This window comes from Melopsittacus undulatus, chromosome 7 (genome assembly GCF_012275295.1).
Source record: "Melopsittacus undulatus isolate bMelUnd1 chromosome 7, bMelUnd1.mat.Z, whole genome shotgun sequence".
Classification (NCBI taxonomy): Eukaryota; Metazoa; Chordata; class Aves; order Psittaciformes; family Psittaculidae; genus Melopsittacus; species Melopsittacus undulatus.
This window is the reverse complement of record NC_047533.1, coordinates 64,305,841-64,327,801: the sequence shown is the minus strand read 5'-3', so window position 1 is coordinate 64,327,801 and position 21,961 is coordinate 64,305,841. Positions and strand designations below refer to the sequence as shown.

Here is a 21,961-nt window from a genome sequence, read left to right as displayed (position 1 = left end):
GAACAAAGCTGATGAAGGGTCTAAAGAACAAGTCCTGTGACAAAATTCTGTGAGGAGATGCTGAGGGAACTGGGATTGTTTAGTCTGGAGAAAAGGAGGCTCAGGAGAGACCTTATCTCTCTCTACAGCTACCTGAAAGGAAGTTGTAGTGAGATGCATGTCTATCTTCTCCGAGGTAACAAGCAATAGAACAAGAAGAAATGATCTCAATTTGTACCAGGGAAGGTTTAGATTGGTAATTAAGGAAAAAATTTTTACCAAAGCATTATCAAGCATTGGAACAGCTGCCCAGGGAAGTGGTTAAGTCACCACCCCTGGAGGTATTTAAAAGATGTGTAGATGTGGCTGTTAGGGCCATGGTTTAGCAGTGAACTTGGCAGCACTAGGTTTATAGTCGAACTTGATGATCTTAAAAGTCTTTTCCAACCTAAATAACTTCATGATTCTATGAAACTGCTGACCAGATCCAAGGGTGACTTATGAGCCTAACAGCAAGATTTATAGAACTCAGCAAGCTGAGAAGAAAGCTATTAGACCTTTGTGCTGTGTAGTAAAGAGAGGCAAGCAAGATCTTAGCAGTAAAGACCTGTCTTCCTCTTTCCACCCCTGAAAACTCTGACTGGCATCTGCTACAGAGAGAGCAACCCCTAGAGACAGTTTTCTGTTTCAGTCTCTTTAGCACTTTGTAGTTACCTTACTTTACTTGTCAGTCATGGGAAAATGACCCTATGAGGCTGTCAAGGATTTTGCTCCTTCAGCTTCCACTTCTGCTTCACAATCACAGATTCTTCCCAGCACAGCACACCATTGCTGCCTGCAGCTTGTCTTGTACTTACAGCTGGCTGTTCCCTCCCACCTTCAGCTGTGAAGATGCATTCCCCCTTCCCTCTCCTTTACTTGCTGCATCTCCTAAATCCAGCATACTTCCTGGCAGCTATCTTCTTTGTCAGATCCCTGAAATACCTCCAATTTTTCCTTCATCAGCCTCTGCATACAAAGCTATGTCTTAGCTCTAGACAACACTCAAAGAAGCCATAGGATTTTTTTCAGAGCATAGCTTCTCTAGAGTCAAATAAATAGTCTAGGATAAAAGTGTCTGCAATCATCTTCAAATTCACAGAGAGGCAGTGAGTATTGGAGCAATCTTCAATTGCATCAATTTGACCTTGTCGTTCAGAGCCCACCAAAGAAGCTGTGAAATCCTTATTAAAGTAGGACTGTAAGGTCTAACAAACTTCAGAAATTGTATTGGTTTAGACAGCCTGCTTGAGGAGGAGGATGGATTGGGTGACCTCTAGCATCTCTTTGAATCTTACTTTTTTATCAGCTCCTGGAAAGATTCTCCAAAGGGCTTTAAATCTGTGTAGGCTAAAAAGATAATTATTTTTAATGAGAGCCATGATTCGAATCTCACTGTGCAATTTCCAGGGTGCTGCATAGTGCTAAGCATATTATTCAGGTCCTGTAGAGTTTTCCCAAGTTAAAAAATACTGCAATCATTCCCTGAAGTTCTGCCTAACCAGCAGTACTGAGTCTCTAATGACACTGACAGCTCTTTCACCCTTTCTCTTGCTCCTAAAAAAAAAAATAAATGAAAAGAAAAATAATTTTTATGGCCTCCTTCTCTGTGTTGTTGACTTTTCACTGTGTCTTCAGTGTATTTACTGAAAACCCTAATGTTTCTACATATTTGCCCAGGTAGGGATGTTTGACCTTTCATAGGGATTTTGCTTTAATTAAAATCATCTGAAACAAGTGAAGTTTGCTCCTTTTCAAAGTAATTGGATTAATGCAAACGTTTTCTGTGCCTAATTCAAACAAGTATAAATGGTCTGACATAAATGAGGTTAAAAAGTCCCCTACAAACTACCACCACTGTTACTGAATTTAATTAAGATAGAACAGCATGCAATTTAAATGGGAAAGTGTTGCACAAAAATGGCAGCACAGAAAAATGACTCTGATGTCATTAAAGGTAATTGGAAGCAAGGGTTACTAAGTGACAATGTAATTAACAGGCTAATGAATACCATATTAGGGTTGTTATTAACAATGAAATTTGCAAACATACATGGAAAACTAGTTAGGTATATCGCACCGTTAGAGATATTACAAGGCAAAACTCTACAAAGAAATTATGCAGCAATTTATCTGATGATACAATGCTCAAGCCATGTAGCAGTAGTTAAGCCTCTTGCTCCCATGTAGCAGTAGTTAAGCCTCTTGCTCTATCACCTTTCTCTTCTATCAAGTCGTAATTATCACAGATTAACTATAAAATATGTGCTTCGAGAAATTTTGGCATTCTAAAATTCTGTGTAGAACTCACCAAAGTAACATTGTTTGATAAGGCAATGATTAAAGTTGGGGGAAGGCCGATGACTGCAGGCAGCCTATGGCCTGCAGCTAAAAAGAAGCCACCTTTGGTATTCACCACCAAGTAATCTACACTGCTTCACACAGATGAATAATAAGGGTTCTGCTACATAGGGTTAATGTAGTTTTATGCATAAATGAAATTATATTCACTTTTAACAGGGGTATTTGGGCTGGCTACTTTTCAATGAACCCCTGCTACATAGCAGTTGGAAGAGTGCTGACTCAGATCAAGAAGACTCTTTTGCATGGCAGTTTGTCACCATTTCAGTGCCTGAAGGGAAACTTCAGGGACGGGACAGGACAGGAAGGATGACTGTTCTCAGTGAGGAAGAGACCATAATGAAAACCATAAAAAGTTATAAAATTAAAGAATTACAGAAGAGCTTGGTGGTGCTTTCAGATTTCTTGGTCCAGAAGAGCTTGGATGTGTTCACAGTGACTTAAGAAATCCAGTATTCTTTCTGCCTTGAGACAGTTTCAGTAGAAGATGTTGCAGTTTAACAAATATTAGCTGTAGCATGCCCTTCTCACTGGGTATAGTTTATGTTTCATTCTGGTGCTGTAGAATTCTTCAGCATATCTGAGCATGAAAATCACATTTACAAGTTTGGGCTTAGGCATGTAACAAGAAGTCCCACTTGCCCTGTGTCTAATTGTTAATAACAATTTGTTTTGTTATTTTGGATTTTAAATGCTTTTCTATAACGCAGAGGCAATTGGTTAACAAGACAGTAAATAAGTAAACTTGTGACAGATCTTTGCTTCTGGTTGGCTTCTGCAACATTGTTATTTTTACACACATTTTACAACACACTCTTAGCAAGATGGATTTATCTTCTGTTAAACTTGTTAACATGAAGGGCCAAGTAAAAAAACACATCTTTCCAAAAAGACAAATATAAGTTAACGTTGGTTTCCCAGAGGCTGCAAATGGACAAGCATACAGGGCTGAAAGGAATGTAAAGTATGCCACAGAACAACCAAAACTGCTGGAATTGGATTATGGCGGGAGCATATGCCAAAATTGAAGGATTTTGTAAGAAATCTCAGAGGGGAATGGTGAAGTGCTGATTAAAAATTTAAGACCAGAATTTTAAAGAAAGGTTTTACTTAACTAGCAAATACAAGGTAAGAAAATATGTTACAAGAGTAAAAGGGTGATTACACAGAGGAAGGAAGAAAATATTAGTAACAACCACTTTCTTGCAATTATACCAGACTGATTTTCTTAGAAGACCTTGCAAGTAACTCCAGTTTATAAGCATTTTTTACAGGTCAGAATGGTTAAATTTTCACCAAGAAAAATATTTTTTCTTGATTAGTAGTCAGATCTGAAGATTCAGACTTCTAAGCTAGAATTTAGCATCATAAACAACAGGCAAACTATTGAATATATACTTTAAAAATTACACAATTTCCTCTTCCTCTGCAAATAAGCATTTCCAGGTAAACATACTTCATCCCTAGTTGGTCTATCCAAACAAACTGAAGTGTATTGAACAAATTATCAAAACCCAGATCTATTTAGTAGAAAAAAAGAAAACCAAAGACATCTGGAGAAGACAGGAAGAGAAACAAAGACAATGGCAATATGTAGGAAAGGATAGTTTAAATAAACCCAAGATTTATCTCCTAATAACCCTTCACTCAAAAATTGTAATTGCTTCATATTCAACATTCTTTTCTTCACAGTAATCATTTTGACCCAAAGAAAATTTTTCAACAATTACTCTTCTGCCAAGATTCAAAACACTGACATTGTTTAAATAAAAATCTGTTTATGTAATCACAGTATTTGATGGAGCCAGTAAGCTCAGAGCCATACTCAGTTATGTGAAAATATGAATGAAACTCTTAAAATATCAACAAAAAGGATCATACTGAACTCTGAAAGAGACTGCATCTTGCAAGATAAGAATTATTTGTCAGTTCCCAAAATGATATCCTATCAAAAGCTGAAAATCTTGGGTTGGCATATACATTTCTTACCTGTAATCCTTTGGAATCGAAAGGTATACCTTTATTTTGAGGTTGCTATTAAAGTGATCTCACCTGGAGTCACTTTATTCACAAACAGAGGCAACAGAACACAGGTGGTAATTCTCTTCATTTATGCATATCACTCTAATTGCTTTGCCTTAGTTTCCTAAATCTCTCTGTAGAGAAGCTCTTACATGGATTAACATCAAAGTTGTTACAATATGTTCAGACTTCTGTAACACTTTTTTTTGTTGTTAATGGAAATATTAACAAAAAATTGACATTCATGCTAGTGTGAAGTATGGCATTGTTGTGGTTTAAACTAATCCGCACAGCTTGTGCACTCACTCCCCCCCTCACTCCCCCAACTCCTGGAGAGTTAGGAAGGAGAATCCAAAGAATGTAGCCCCCACGGGTTGAGATAAGCACAGTTTAATAGCTAAGGTATAACACAAATCATTCCTGTTACTACTACTACAAACAATAATGATAAAGCAAATAACAAGTAAAGAGAATACAACACCTCACCAGCCACCAACCCATAACTCACCCCACCCTGCCCAACCAAGCACCTACGGATACCTCCTCCATCCCCCCAGAGCTCCAGCCCCTCCAGGTAACTCCCGGTTACATCGTGGGTATGACATGCTATGGTATGGAATACCTCTTTGGCTAGCCTGGGTCAGGTGTCCTGTCTCTCCTTCCTCCCAGCCTCCCCTCCTCCCTGTCAGAGCATGAGGCTCAGAAAAGGCCTTGGACAAACCAAATATTTGAGCAGTAACGCAAAACATACTTGCTATCAGCAACCATTCTCAGCCCAAAAATCAAAACACAGCACTGCACCAGCTACCAAGAAGGAGAAAAAATGACTGCTACTGCTGAACCCAGGACAGGCATAAAAGAATCTTCCTAAAATTGTCAGCGAAAGTGGAACTTGTAGTTCAAACAACTATGTTTTGGGATTGAGTTTTGATGCTCTTTAAAACAGCAGGGGAAAAAAAACCTACTTGCTTCAACATACTAAAAAAATATTTATTTACCTCAGAGTAAAGTACCAGCTTAATCATGCTATACATAGAAACAAGATATGGTTTTATTTGAAGTAAGCAATCCTATTTCTGTTCTGCTGTAGGCTGTTTTAGTTGTCTGTAAGAGTTTGACTTCTATACAGCCCAGGAAACTCGTGTTTTGCCTAACCGGTTTTGCCTAAAGCAGTTGCTGCCATTCAGACCATGCAACATTCTGGCAGACAAGATGCTTTTCAGCAAGTGCCTACACGGAGTTATAAGCATTATATCATATATTCACAGAGTGGCCCTGCTTTTCAAATCACAATATATACCAGTACACTTTGCAATGTTTTCCTTAGTAATGAATACAACAGTATGTCAAGAAATTGAGCACTTCTAAAGGGTCACTGCCTTTTGCAGCTTCTGTTGTGTGTAGCCCTAGGTTTTTAAGCATGGTAGAAAGGGCCAAGGGAAGACGGAGAAGGGACTTGGTTTGTGTTCCCTAGACAGAACTTTTCCCTAGTATGTGTCAACAAATAGACACAATAGCTAGTTTTGTGTGCTGGAGCCACCAGTACAGTAATGCATTTTCTTCATACTGTTGACTGGCTTTTTATCAGTGATGAAAAAGTATAGTTCACACAACTCTTCTTATTGTTTAAAAACACTTCCTGGACAATATCCCATCAGTTACATCTAGTGAATTTATGGAAAGCTCTTTTCACAGCTCTTTAGGCTATGTAGCCTAGAAAGAAAAAAAAAGGAAAAAAAAAAGCTTAAATTCTGCAGAATAAATCTCTATTGACTGCGGGAAAAAATCTATTGTGTATGGATGTAAGCTGAGCAAACAAGCTAATTCTTCAGCTACACATCTTTGTGGTTTAGTATTCATTAATATCCCCCATTCAACAATGGTTTCATTTACAGATATGAAATTGAAAACTGAAATGTAATAGTCATTTAGTCAAGAAGAAGCAGCTTATAAAAGTCAGTTCATTTAAAGAAAGAGGACACATTACTGCATGCTTTCACATACTACTCACTATGAATAGCATAGAGTAAATAGATAGCATTTCCTAGCTTTTATATAACACTTTTCAGTTCCACATGAAAAAAAGCTAACACTTCAATTTGCACTACTAATTCCAAATACAATAATGAAAGCAATCCTAACAATGTCGAGATTTGTTCACAAACCACAAAGAACTCGATTTAAGATACAGTTCTTCCATAGCACTTGTAAGCTAATTTTTCCCTCAAAAGATTAAGAAACTGCTGTTTCCATATATCCTTATCTTCTAAGGTGGGTGAGGAAAAAAATAAAAAAGGATAGAAGAATTAAACACCTATCTAAATTTCTTAAAATTCTAACATCCCACCTGAAAATCTATTTTACCTGGTCACTTGGCTATCTGGCTAAGAGAAGTTAAGATACTTTGATTGAACTGAAGCTCATTTAAAAACTTACAAACTTAAGTGAACTATCCTACAACATTAAACCACTAGGCTCCTCTCAACATTTACCCTTTTTTCAACTTAGAAATAATATGTTTTCATTTCCTGTCAACATGTCTTTTTGACTTCTTGTTTGCAGTAACGCTCGTCTATGTTACTAGGATGGTCTATTATTTCATATCTCATACACTCCACAGAGTCAAAGGTTCTAGAAAACTGATTAGATTACTTGTGGCTTTTGGAACACAAATCTTTTCATCTCCAGAGATATCTGCATATCTGCTAACTCCCCTTGCTAATCTACTGTATGGAATTGTGTGGTTTTGAAAGTCAGCACTTTCTCCTATCCTTGTGATTCCTAGATATGAAAATATTCCATAAATCTTCCTTAAGAAGTCCATATTAATGGTTTCACCCACAGGATAATCACCACTAATCTTGATATTCACACTTTATAAGTACCTTCATCTTTCTACATGACCATAACGCAAGTGAACTTTTTCAGAGTGAAAAATCTTAGAAAACTGACTCTGTCTTATAAACAGCTATTTCAGATGTGCTAACTAGCATCCTAATGTTTATTAATTATAACACCAGCAGCCATTATTACAGAGAAGAATGTGATATAATATTTTGTTTGGGGTAGAAATGTAGTTTCTCTGGAAGTGAAAACTACAAAATCCGCTATACTGGTAGGCATTGATCATGTAGCAGCAAAACTGGGGCCTATACCAATTTATAGCAGCTGCTGTTTCCTCACCTGACATGTGTTTCAAATATGTCTTAATCTCTAAAATGGTTTAGTGGTGGACTAGGCAGTGCGGGGTTAATGGTTTTACTCAATGGTTTTGTAGAACCATTAAGGTTGAAAATCACCTGTCCTATCCCTGTTGCTTACTATTTTTCTGATCCTCTGTTTGGGGTAGGTTTATAAGTGAAGCATGTATTCCAGTGTCAGACAACAGTTTTTACTTTGCCTGTTTATAATATTTCCAGGTGTAAAATCTATAAACTCGTAGCAATAGATCATGGATATTTTAAACATATCACCCTCCCTGCCCACTCATCCTTGCATGGAGGAACAGCATTTCTGGTCCTGATTTAAAGCATATAATGCTCACTTCACTCTGTTCCTCTGTAAGTTCTTCTCGAGTACCTCCAAGACCTGTCTCTCTGCTATGTGTTTTCTCATTCTCTCAGTTCCCCTGCATTTGCCACAGAATCCTACCTTTGCTGGACTCCTCTCTTCACAGCCCTGTGAAGTTCTTCAGTGTACTGGTTTTGAAGAGACTTCAATAAAATATCCACTAGGTATGGTTTATACACACACATTCATGCCCTGAGGCAGAAGGATGGAAGAAACAGGGTCACAAAACCTCTACAATTCAATTTTTGGTTTAACACAGTTAACTAAAAACTGTATTTTACAGACAACTGAAGAACATTTCATATACATCAGAAAAATGTATTTTTAAGCAAAATATTAAAAGAAGGTGTAATCAAAAATGGAAGACTCATCTAAATTATCTGAAGGGCCAACCTCCTTATTTGGGAAAGAAATGGAAAGGAGATAAAGTAAATAATGTAATCCTTGATAAAATCCCAGATCCTAACAGACCCTTTCAGACAGAGTTATTACATATATATCCACCATTACCTCTTGAATAACTTTTGGCATGGCACAGGAAGCTTTCTGTTGTTGACCAATGTTTATGGAGTGTGAAGTTGGCTCCTTATGGTAGTGGGGCTCATCTTCACAGCAGAATATTATGGGTCAACATGACCATGAAATCTAAATTTTGCTTTGGAAAGGAAAAAGGATCAGTGGAGACTAGTGCTATAAGAACAGAACTTGTGAGCAGGTCTTCAGCAACAACTGGAGCAGGGAGGAGGAAAGAGAAACCCCCCAGAAATCATGATGTGAATGATCACAGGAAACCATCTCTGCTCTTCTCAGGTGAGGAAGTTATTTTCAACTGATCAGGTGGAATATATTACTATTTCTAGTACTTTTAAATCCTCAAGTTACACAATTCTCCTTCACCAACCACACAATTTACGTTCCCCAGGCAGACATGAAAAAGCCACCAGCTTCATATATTCACCCTGCTTCTGAGAAATGTACAAAACATCAAATCCCACCATTTTAAACTAGACTTCCTATTCCAGCCAAAGTAAAGCATACAGCATTTTATCAAAAATTGCTGAATATAGCTTTTACTAATTGGAGTGACTGGCAGTGAAAAAAGCCTCCAAGACTTTGTGGTTTAGGATATTATGAATTTACACCATCACCAGAATTTCAAATCACTTTTTCCTATATTCAGTGTAAAGACTTATCCCTTTCTCTCAGAGTTTTAGGTCTCAGTTTCTACTGATATGTGTATCAGGGTAGATTAAAATTGATTTCATACAGTCACCCAGGAATGAAACAAGTAAAGCATGCAATTTTATGTACCAGCTGCATGTAATGCAAATCTAGGAAATTACAGAGTCTCCACTGGTATAAATACATGGAAAGGTTTGCAAGAAAGTGTAATATCAGCAGGAACTCCATTATATCCCTTCCCTAAGCCACAAAACATTAATTTTAAAGACAGGAAACTATTTACATTGGGACCCGCACAAAAATAGATGTGTTTTGCTAAATTCAGTGGGAGTCACTTCAGAAGGAACCCTGTGGTAAAAAAGCCTGAAATGACAAGCTCTTGCCAGTGATTTAGGTATCTGGGAAGTGACAAGAAATGCTATAGTTTTCTGCATCTAAGATTTTGGAGAGATTGTATCAGCCTTTCTCAGGTGACATCAAGTCAACTGTTCTGGGGTGTGCCTACACTGACTACCTTTCCATATATTGCAAGTTTACTACTTAGTACCTTTCATCACATAGGATTTATGGACTATATGTAGTTGCACCCTTGCAAAATGAAATCTTTTTGAGGCGATGTATTTTCCTGAGTTTGAGCTTGATTTGTTTAATAAATATATACATGAAGCCTAATAGCCATATATATCATTACTTGCATTCTTAATTGAGATGTCCTCTACAGCCTTTTTAACTCTGTTTCATAGCTTGTTCCAGTGAAAAAGTGTCTTTGCCTATATTGATTAACATTCTGTATACATGACTTTCATTTATATTCCAGCTACATCTGGATGCTACTGTTTGGTTATATTTGACAAAGTACTGTATAAGTAGCTTCTGGAGCCATAGACAAGAAGGCAAAGTTAGCAACAGTGGGTGGTTTGAATCTCATCTCTTCAGCATTGTTTTATTAGAAAAAGTTGTGTTTTTTCTGCCACATTTTCAACTCTGGAGAGTGCCATAATCTGCTGAGCACCTTTCATCTTTTATTTCAATGCACAGAAACTTTGATTTAACTGTAATGACAAAAGATTTTGGTTTACTCTCTGTTTCCTTAGATTGGACATCATTACAGTGGCAATTTAAACAGCTGCTGCTACTTTACACTCCATGCTTGCACACAACCCAGAAGTCAGTCTTTGGTCTTTCCCTAGTTTGCACAATCTTGAGCAGATTGAAGATCTCCTAGAATAGCAAGAGCTGCAAGTCATAGATCAGGGGCAGCTAGACATGCTGATATTAGGAAACAGTGAAATTCTCACACAGCTAAATGTCACATTATAGGCCTTTTATCTCTAGAAAGCAGGGATCTTCTTGTTTTACTGTGGGTGGGCCTGGTCTGGCCATGGGTCTGAGAAGTTGCCAAGCCACCATCAACAGTCTTTGCTTCTGTTCTTGTCCACTGTTAGTACTTGCAAGTCAAGTCCATTTTCAACCTTGATATAGACAATTCACCAGGACTGCTCACTATAGAGGCCTGCTATAGGAAATCCTGTCCATGAACACCTTATCTTTGGCTGGGGATAAATAATCAGGGAAATTGAGAATTTTGGAAACTCCCTGCACATTTCTGCTGCTATGTGCCTGTCGTGGTTTAAGCTCAGTCATAAATCACGCAGATGATCTCTCACTGCCCCCGTTTTTCCTCTCCCCACTCCCGGAGGGATGGGGAGGAGAATTGAAAGAATGTAACTCCCACGGTTTGAGGTAAGAACAGTCCAGTAACTAAGGTATAACACAAACCACTGCTGCTACCACCAATAATAATAATGATAAGAGAAATAGCAAGGGAAGAGAATACAATACCAACCACCGATACCCAGCCTGACAGAGCAGTGAGCTAGCCCTTCTGGGTAATTCTAAGTTGCATCCTGGGCATGACGTGCTGTGGTAAGGAATATCTCTTTGGTTAGTCTAGGTCAGGTGTCCTGTCTCTGCTTCCTCCAGGTTTCCCCTCTTGCCTGGCAGAGCATGAGACTTGAAAGTCCTTGGTCAGACTAAACATTACTGAGCAACAACTAAAAACATTGGTGTTATCAGCACTGTTCCCAGGCCAAAAGTCAAAACTGCAGCGCTGCACCAGCTACTAAGGAGAAAAAATGACTGCTACTGCTGAACCCAGGACAGTGACATCATTTGATTTCCTATAATGAATTTTAGTGACACAGTCTAATCAGTCACAAGACAGAGGGTAGAACAATTCAGAAGCAGTGGAGGTTAAAAATGGGGACTCTATTATGCATATTGAACATTTCTGTGTCCCATGCAGGGCCAGTGAAAGCAGAGGCACCATTCAGAGGAAGCTGCTGCCTCTGAATAACATGCTCTGGGGAAAGGTAAGAAATAACAGATGGGACAAATTGCTGATCTGAGAACAGTAAGCTAGCAAAAAATCCCAGGACTGAAATGAAAAATTACCAGTTATTGACAGTAAATTTCAAAACACTATTTTTCCATCATCTAGTCAAAACTATTGGTAACTCCCAGTGCATTCATCCTTTCTGTACATAGTATCCTACATATTAAGACTTCCCACAGAAAGCACATTGATTTTTTTTCATGTAAAGGAGCAAGAAATATATTGTGGGGTAATGTGGGAGTTTAATATCGCACAAGTGTGTCATAATACATAAAAAGGCTCTTTATATACCCTAGTAACCTGAAAGTGATACAACAAAACCAAAGACAACCTTGAATTTGGTGTGATTCCTAATTTAATGTTAAACTACTTGGAGAAATTCCTTTCCTTCCTTTTGGCTAAATACAGTATGTTGTGCAGAATCGCTTGATTTTCCAGTGTTTACAATACATTCTGTCCACTTGGTAGCCAAAGTTCTTGTTTTCTCTCTACAGAAATTACTTTCCACTGAGTGATTTATACCTTTGTCACAAAAGCTGAGTGTTAAAGAAACCAGTGGTAATACAGTATAATGAAACTACAGAATAGTGTTATCAAATGAGAAATGATATATATGTCACGGTTATTGCATTTAGTATTAAAAAGGAAAAAAGGGGGAAATAATCTTGATAGAATACACATCATTACTCAGTTGCATTCTTGCCTCTTCCAGCTCTCTTCTGTATGTTATTTCTTTTTTGTAAGACTTAGTCATCTGTATCATCATATGAGTTAGGATCTAATTCTCCTATATTCCTGAAATCTTCAACTGCAAATGGTAAAGTGAGCCACAAAGCAGGCTGTTAAACTCAGAGAGGGTGTCCACACAACTAAGACTGAGAAATCTCAACAAATTATTTTGACAAATAGTTAACTTTGAGGAAAAGTATCCCACTCCCATGTGACTCCGTTTCATTATTATGATGTTTCATTTTAACTCTTTAATTCACTGTTCTTGAATTTCTGTTGAGTAACACTTAAAAGATGCTTATCTAATAAAATAAAAGATTAAATTTGACAGATATGTTTTGGATGTTGTGGTTTAAAGTGAAGAAAGGTACTGCTTTCAGGGGAGGATCCTGAGCTACGATTTCAGGTATGACCAGCGCAGCCAAGGGCATTTAAACCCTCAAAAGGCTTCTCCCAGCCCTGCTAATTGGCTAATTCAGTCTGTGTCCTGCTCAGCATGTGAAACCTAACAGTTACATCTGCCCAACTCCCAAAGCACACTGCACTAGGCTTCAGCTACCCAGTTCAGAAAGTGCCAAATTACCTAAAGAATGTGCATAGCACCTAAATTCAAAAAAGCATTTGAGTAGAGAATGAAGTTGCATAGATTTTCACACATTCCCACCTAGCAATATGTTTTGTATATTGCATACCCTATCACAGCAATTACTCTACCATAGAATTACTTCAGTCTTGAATACAGGTTTATGTGCTGTTACAGCACTGGTTCAAGACAGTTCCCAAATTCAGTTATGTGTATGGCTTGCTGAAGTTTTATGATTTCCAGAAATACACCTTCCTAGCATGTATCAAAGATTGATTTACGTATGTTCCTCATCATACAAGTTCTCCTCTATCTTCTTGCTGAGGAGCAAGGCACTTGACTGCTAGCCATTACCACTAGAATCCAAGCTCACCTTATATGACTCAACATGCAGTAATGAGGAATGTTGGTGGGATGACTGGGATGTGACTCCTTAGAGGCAGAAAGCTGTTTCCCCTTGACTTAAGTCCTCCAGCTGCCACCCTGGGATTGGGAAGAGCCAAAGTTGTACATGCTTATCTGCTCTTTATATCAACTCTGTCACCTAAAGCAAGAAAACAACAGCTCTTTAATTTTCTTATGCAGAAATTCATGAGGTTAATAATTGAGAGTGTAGTAGTTCAGCCCTGCGGCAAAACTTCAAACACAGCAGAAACAGTATAATAAAAAAATACTCAGGAAGATACATTATTCAAATTGCAATTACCGTCCTCTGCATCTGCCTGTACATTTGGGTTCAGGTTCTCTAAAAATCTTGGAGTTCAGTGTAAATAAACAAAAAGAAAATCATTATGCTTGTGAGAGCATAATGGCTTATCAAAGCTGATGTCTTCTCAGAGCAGGCCTCCATTTCAAGACTATTCTTTTAAAAGAGCTGATACCAAGACAGCAGGTGAGAAAAGCACAGTGCAGTCCCATCTTTAAGCACTCAGAAATTTACCAAAGAAAGTTGGCTCTGAGCTGGGTCAGTTGGGGGCTGTCCTGAAGGCATCCTGCCCTGCAAGAACTGCCACTTTTTCACAGACTACCTTCAGAAAACATGGCATTTTTCTGCAATCACTCATATCACATTGCTCTGAAAAAGCCTTCTTCCCCCCTTCTTCACTCTTGCCCCTGTAGCAACACTTCCTCTCCTGATGTTCAGCAGCAGAACTAATACTAGTTCCAAAGGAATGAATTTCATGAGAGTACAGGCAAACTTTTAAGAGTATAGCAAACCCAAACTTTTTGTTGGCTATTGTGCAGCCACACAAAACATTTGGCTACTGTTCCTTCAAATCAGGATGATCACGTTTGATTTTTCAGTTATCCTGCTGTATTTTCAAGATGACGTTCATGCATCTGTTTTCACTTTACTGTTCGCACAATGTAAGTTACATTCTTTCTCACTTCACTTACAATGCTAAATAAGAATTTACTAGCTCATTAGTGAGAGCAATTGCCAATATCTTGCCAAATAGCCTGTGTCCACTATAAATTAATCTTGCACAAGCTAGAAAGGGGTATTATGCCTGTAAGAGAATAATTTATGCTACAAATAAACACCTTGATATGGTTAGTAGCGTTTAGGTAACCATAAAATGTCCCTTATGTCATTAGGAAGGATATTTTTGTGTAATTAAGATAATTAATGAGAATTAAATTTTGAAAGAATGCCGGTGGTATGGCCACTCTCTTGTAACATAATACATACTGATACTGGCATTATTTTTATCTACAATTAGTTCAATGGTAGGAGCAGTTTCTATATTAAGCTAGAAATTAAAACCTTTTAACTTCAGAATTGCCAGCAAAATATAATTCTTAAAAAAGGAACAAACCCAGAGAGGTAGTTTAAAACAAAATAAAAATCCACCCTATATGCAGTATTTCCCTTTCCCAGTGTTCAAAGGAAATAGTTTGGAAAGTGACTAAAAAAAAAGTGATTCTTCCTCTTTTCCCACAGAATAACTCATGAATGCCTAAAGTTTTGTGTGCCTGGTTTTGGCTGTTTGCTTATAAATTTTTCCTAGCTGAGAAAATTCTGACGAATTATAGTAGAGAAGACACCATGTCAAAAAGTGAAGACAAGTGGAAAACAATCTGTTTTCCTTCAGTTTTAAACAGCAACAAATATGAGAGACTTTGGGATCCCAAGACCAAATACATTCACATGTATGCATGAAACCATTCACTCTCATTCTTTGAGCTGGAGTAAACTGAAGGTGTTTATGTAAACACAGGTGTTTATGACCACTTTCTCTTAGAAGAAGTACCCTTATCACAAAGCAGTTAGTAAATGAGCATGTTCCTTTGGTTTAAATATTTATTCAGGCTGGTGTTTTTTCCTGCAATGCTGGTACCTCCTTTTTACTTTATTTTTGTACAATTCCAGCCAAGTCTATACTTTCATTTTCTCTTTCAGATCCTGCCCAGGTTTCTAGCAACCTCCAGCTGAGTTAGATTTCACCTTTGAGATCTCCACAACCACTTAAAAAGTGACATTAACACTCTACACTGAGACAGAGTGCAAGGCGCAGGAGCAGCTGCTTTTCTGGAGACACAGATGCAATGTTATCTGAGAGAGACAAGAGTCCCTAAAGAGCATGCAATTGTGAGTTCTGCTTTTTTTGTCTTGTGTTAAGCTGCTGGAAGGTTCTTTGCAGTGCTAGCGACTGCAAACCAGATCCTGTACAAGAGCTAATCAGTGTGGTGACATTTCCCTTTGATGCCTCACCTGCATCCAGAATGGATACTAGACCCAAGCATTGGACCACAGGGTACTGTGCACAGGGATGCTGAGAAATGACAGTAAGCTGCCTCATGTAGTGAATCTGCCATGTGGCACTGTTAGGGAACACTCAGTTCCAGTCCTTATTTCTCTCTTTTGTACAACAGTTGTTCAAGATACAGCAGTCTTACTGATGTCCTTAAGTAGATCTTCTGAATCTGACGGTAACAGAATATCACAGCACAGGAAACTGACTGCTATTGTTCACCAGTTTTATAATAGTATTCCTGGAAAAAATATGTTATTTCATTGAGAAACAGGAAGGAAATGTCCAACTCTAGAAGCATATCTCTTCTTCAGTAAGGAGACAGTAATTTCTAAACCATTCTCATTTAGCTGAAAATATTTTTACCACCTCCCGGAGTATGACATGCACAGAATAACAACCAGCACCCACAGAAGAGGATAACTCTTCCAGACAAAACAAGACTACAGAGAAAAGAAGTGCCATTTTCACTGTTGCCTCTGGAGTGTATGACTCTTCAGAGGTGGGTCTTGGAAACCTGAGAGCACTCCCAGGCAGCTGCCAAGTTTCATCTGTAGGACAATGTTTATGAAGTTTAACTCAAGTTAGAAAGGTTTTTCACTGTGAGTTGTCTAAGCAGGATTTAGAATCACAGCTGCTATATCCTGTAATTATCACAGGCACTAACTACGTTTTCTTAACAGCTAAAATCCACAACTTTTGAGTTCAGTGCAATTTGCAGGGAATTGCTTCAGATCCTTTACAGAGATCCCCTTCTGATGTCACCTAGACTTAGGACACCTCTCTGCCCTGTCGTCCCACAGCATGTCAGATGCTGCACCTTTTGCAGAAGCGCTTTTGTATTCCTGAAACCCTCTTCCACGGTTGTGCTCTTCTTTCTTGGTCTTGCCCTGAGAAGCAACTCCTGTTCCCCCCTTTGTGGTAGCTACAGGGTAAAACACTGAAAAGGCTGAGGAGGAGGAGTTACAGCATAAAGCTACAGTGTTTGCTTCTAAGTTAAGCAACTCTTCAGAGCTCAGGCTGGGAAGGATACATAGAAGCTACAAAGGGGAAGTGACCCTGAAGAGGCAACTGCACACTTTCTTCCCTTTATGGAAGGGTAAGAGGTAGCATGCATAAATGTTGCTGTTTGGACCAGCAATAAGCTGCCTTTCTTGTTTGTCAGTCACTTGCTTGCCTGCTAAATCACAGGTATATGTCTTTCACCACGATTTGGTTCTGTTGTGTTTTGTTTTTCCCCAAGTTTCAATTTTTCTCAGAAATAGCAGTAGGAAATCCTTAGTATCTGCTATTTTTGGTGACAATAAGTTCTGTGTTATATTTAGTATAAACATAGTCCTATATTATTATATAACAACTGAAAGTAAAAGAGAACGGAGGAGGAGGGGGTGGAGCATTGCTGCTGTCACTAGTGCAAACTTTATTCTAACTTCTGTGCTGACTTGCTGCATGGCTTTTCTGAGACTTGTGAGTATTTTACAGCTTTTAACATCCCCTTGGATTTCTTTCTTTCTTGTATTGAAAAAATACATTGCTTAGCTTGCAATTGGTTTTGGTTAATGTTTCTTAAATTCTCTCATAAGATTTGCGATACATATAAAAGACATAGCTCAAGTACTGTGTTTAACCTCATACCTGGCACCCATTTCTCTGTTTCTGCTGTGTGAAAGACATCAGCAAGCACGTAGAATTGGTGCTATCCAGTGAAAATTCGTTATTGTTTCCTAACAAACTCACACAGAAAACATGAGAAAAACCAGACATTGCTGTGACTGTGGTTTACATAGCAAGGTAGAAAGAAGAAGGTGGGAGAAAAGTTATTTACTGTCTTAGTGTATACACTTGAAAGAACATTAAATGCAGGCAAGGAACTGAAAATCTTCAGTCAAGTGGAAACCCACTGAAAACAGAGATATGGAGACACCATAGCTGACAGCAGTATAATAGGGAGGTTGTAAATCTGAGTAAGCAAATGCATTTATAAGTCTGTTGTTAAAAATACTACTTTCTACTTAATAAAACTTATAGGCAGGAGGAAAAACAAGTGGGGCAGAAACTTGTGAAGGATTCTATTGTCAGAACCTGCAAAACTTCATCTGTAAAAGTCAGTATTAGGAAATTCTTGCTCTGCACAGCCACTACCTTGTGATTCTTTCTGTATACAGCAGGTATATTTGTGCTGCTTTCTTTTAAGAGTCTGATCTTGCAGAACAGATTTGTGATTATAATTATCACAGTATGTTTTTATATACTTTCCAAATAGTCATTAGCACAGCACTTGCTTTGCCTGTTATGATTGTGTTTGTTTCTTTTTACAGTTACCAATTTATACAATGTACTAGATAAATGGAAAGGTATCACTTCATTATTTTATCTTGGAAGGAGATAATTCATTAGAGATCAACTTAGTATAAACAAATGTGTTTTATAGATTGATAGAGGTATTCATTCTTTGTAAGTCTACTGGACTATTCTAAACTCTTTAAGAACAAGTAGCATGGCTTTATAGCCACCAATCAATTCAGCTCTATGAACTCAAACAATAAAGGTCAGCTTTGCAAACTCTTTAGAATGCAACATTATAAGGAGGCAAGCAGCTCCAGTCCTGGCATGATTGGCTGTGAAGAGTTCTAGTATGGTGCACAGGGAGGTTCTTGACCTGGGGAACCTGAGAGGAGCTGAGAGAGTCACCAGGAGCCTGCAGCTTAGGTGACAGTGGCTGATGGGACCTGGAGCAACGGTGAGCAAGCCCCCTGCTCCATGTGTAAGAGAAGTCCTTAAGGAGTGTGAGCCATCAGGGCAGGTAAGAAGGGTGTGGTGCAGCAATCTGCGCAGCAGCTCGGGCAGAACGGCTTGCAGGAAGGGTCCTGTCAGCTCAACCATGGTGCAACAGTATCTATCTGGTGGAAAGTCATAGCCTCTCCAAGCTCTGCAGCCACCATGACTGACACAGCTGCCAGCCCAGTGCGAGGCTGCAGCATGTAATATGGACGATCCCCTATCCTCTCTCTGCTTGGCGGAACACAACTTAAAGGACAGAGGTCAATGGCAGCAAGTTCCTGCCTGGCACAGCAGGCATGTCTCCTCTGTGACTACTTCACCTTCCCAGGTGCCTTCACATAATAGGTATGAGACTGTGCAAGTGGAACTGAGCAGTAGTTCAGCTAGCACGGAGGTGTCACTGAGGTTATCTTTTGCCCTGCATCAAAACAGTTTCCATAGAGAAAAAAATCAGGTCATTGTCATAGGAGACTCCTTTTTGACAGCAACAGAGGGCCCAACATGTAGACCAGACCCACTGCTTAGTGGGTCTGCTGCTCCTCTGGGGCCCAGGTTAAAGATGTGAAGAGAAAGCTTCCTACTCTCGTATGGCCCTTAGATTATTACTCATTACTGATTTTTAAGGTAGGCAGCAATGAAGCGGAAGCAAGAAGCCTGAGGGCAAGCAAGAGAGACTTCTGGGCATTGGAGCAACTGGTTAATGGATCAGGAGCAAAAGTAGTGCTCTCCTTTATCTTTCCAGTTGCAAGGAATGATAAGAGAAGAAACAGAAAGAGTCAGCAGATCAGTGCCTGGCTCTGAGCCTCGTGTCACCAGCTGAATTTTAGGGGTTTTGATCATAGATCAGTCTACATGACACCAGGCCTTCTGGCAACAAATGAGGTATACCTGTCTCAAAGGAGAAAAATGATCATGAAGAAGTTAGCAGGGCTCATTGAAAGAGCTTTAAACTAGATATGAAGGGGAAAGGGAGCAAAATGAGGCATCCCAGGAGACTGGAATTTGACAAATGTGACACCCATCTACATGAAGGGCTGAAGCAAGATCAGGGAACTGATCAGGCCTGTCAGCCTGATGTTAATGGCAGGGAAGGTTGTGGAGCAGATCATCTTGAGTATCATCACATGGCACATACAGAACAACCAGTCAGTGTGGCTTTATGAATGGTAGGTCCTGCTTAATTGACCTGATCTCCATGACAAGGTGGCCTGTTTAATGGATGAGGAAACTGCTGTGGATATTTATGTAGTAAAGCCTTTAACACCATTTCCCACAGCATTCCCCTGGTGAAATTGGCTGCTGATGGCTTGAACAGCCAGACTGTTCCCTGAGTAAATGAACTGTCTGGAAGGCTGAGCCAAAAGAGTTGTGGTGAAAGGAGTTACATCTGGTTGGTGGCCAGTCATAGGTGGTATTCCCCAGGGCTGTTTTGGGCCAGTTCTGTTTTTTATCTTTATCAGTGATCTGAATGAGGGGACTGAGTGCTCCCTCAGCAGAGCTTGCAGACAACACCAGGCTGGGTGGGAGTATTGGCTAGTGAAGGATCTAGAGAACGAGTCGTATGAGGAGTGGCTGAGGAACTGAGGTTATTAAGCCTGGGGAAAAGAAGGCTGAAAGGAGACCTTACGTCTCTCTACAATGACCTGAAAGGATGTTGTAGCAATGTGAGTGTTGGTCTCCTGAGTAACAAGTGGTAGGACAAGAGGAAACATCCACAAGTTGTGCCAGGGGAGGTTTAGATTGGCTATTATGAAAAATATCTTCACAAAAAGGCTATCGAGCATTGGAACAGCTGCCCAGGAAAGTGGCTGAGTCACCACACTGCAGGTATTTAAAAGATGTGTAGATCTGTGCATAGGGACATGGCTTAATGGTGGACTTGGCAGCACTAGGTTAACAGTTGTTCCAAAATGATTCTGTGATACACTGCTGTCTTCAGGAATGTTTGAATTGCCTTCGAAAAAAAGAATATTATGGTCAGATCAATTCTGAGGCTTCCTAGATCTTCAATGAAAATAGAGATCACAGGGGACAGAGGTACAAGCTGATGGGGAGTAATTGGGTTGTATGGATAACACGGTGCTAGAATTTTTCTGAAGATTGAAAAGTTCCTTCTTACTTCTGCTTGCAGTCTTTTCCAAGCTATGGCCAGTAATAGATTTGACACAAACCTCCAATGTCAGGTCCAGGGTTCTGTCAAATGTTTCCTTCTTCTGTGCTGAGGTAGATCAGCTTGCTGCAGCCAGTAGATCAAGGAAAAGGACAATCCAGAACAGCCCCTCTGTGAGACTGGTTTTATTAAAATAACATGTTTTGTGGTGTAGAGCAGATCACTGTTCTGCAGGCCAGTAGAGTGTTATTGCTTGTAAGGATTAGTAATGCAGAGCAGCCCAGCCTTACCTGCTGGAACAAACGTGTTAGCCTGCACAGAAGTACATATTTTATTCCTTTTTTTTTTTTTTTATATATGACATGGTCTTGTTGCTATATCCTCTATTTCATGACTGCACCATCAGTAGAAGCTAAAACCCTGGAGAGTGAGTTGGATTCATGTTTTTCATTAGGTCTCTCCATGGACTTAAAAACTCACACTGGAAAATAGTGACTTCAAAGTTTGTGTTAACTACAGGAATGTAATGCACTGCCAATTCTCATTATTATAATACATTTTCAATATTCTACACCAATTATAGCATGTTAGGCAAAGCAAAAACATCTCAAATATGCCCATTTGCTGCGCATGCATGCTAAAATATTTCTAATTTTCAAAAGTATTATAAGAGCAATTGCTCAGAAATGGAGGGGAGAAAACCCTACTATCAATTATTTATTATCAGCTATTAGTTATTCAGGGAAATATGTATAAAGCAAAATGTTCGTTTTTATCAGGAGTTCCCAAATTTAAAGACATTCTTCTTACTCAACCCAGTTTTCTGTTTCCTATTTTATGGATTTGATAGGACAGGATTTCACTCCAGGAGTAAATGCTGACATATTAATGAACATGCTGATATAGCTTTGCAAAGACCAAACTCTGGTAGAATGCACTATTAATAGATCCTCATTCAAATATATGCTCAGAACTCCTTTTTGAGCTGGAGCTGAAAGAGACAGGACCAAGTTGGAGATCCCCAATACCTGGACACAAAGATTATTCTTTCACAGAAAAAAAAGACTTCTGATTTCGTATAATTAATCCCAGATCAATTTACCTTCTCACTGCTTCTTTGCCAAACACTGAGCCTTAGCCATTGGTGTCCACCTCAGAGGTTCCTGCCTACTGGACGGTCCTGTGCTATTGCTGGGCCAGAGCTGTTCCCATGATGGGTGCTACGAGCCCACGCCCAGAATCAAGCTGAACGAAAAGAAGAAAGAAGTAAGATATAAGAGAAAGACATTTCATTCAAGCTGTCTGTACTGTATCAATACAAGCAAAGACCCCACTTGGCCAGGGCTGAGTGCCACCTTTGAGATAATATTCTGTACATCCCTGTGAGAGGTCTAGTCTGGGATTTCCTCCACATCCTTCAGCTGACGTGAGGCCTTTTCTCCACCATCCTTCAG

At 39.1% G+C, this 21,961-nt stretch overlaps 1 long non-coding RNA gene across 1 annotated transcript in view; it reads right to left on the bottom strand.

Moving 5' to 3' along the window:
* LOC115947441 (uncharacterized) overlaps nt 1–21,746 on the bottom strand; it is a 52,951-nt gene extending 31,205 nt beyond the window's left edge. Inside the window, exons 1-2 of the long non-coding RNA XR_004081365.2 lie at nt 21,610–21,746; nt 13,234–13,404 (exon numbers count right to left, since the gene is read on the bottom strand). This is a non-coding gene — a long non-coding RNA (uncharacterized lncRNA). The remainder of the gene's footprint in view (nt 1–13,233; nt 13,405–21,609) is intronic.
* Between the last annotated feature and the right edge of the window lie 215 nt (nt 21,747–21,961).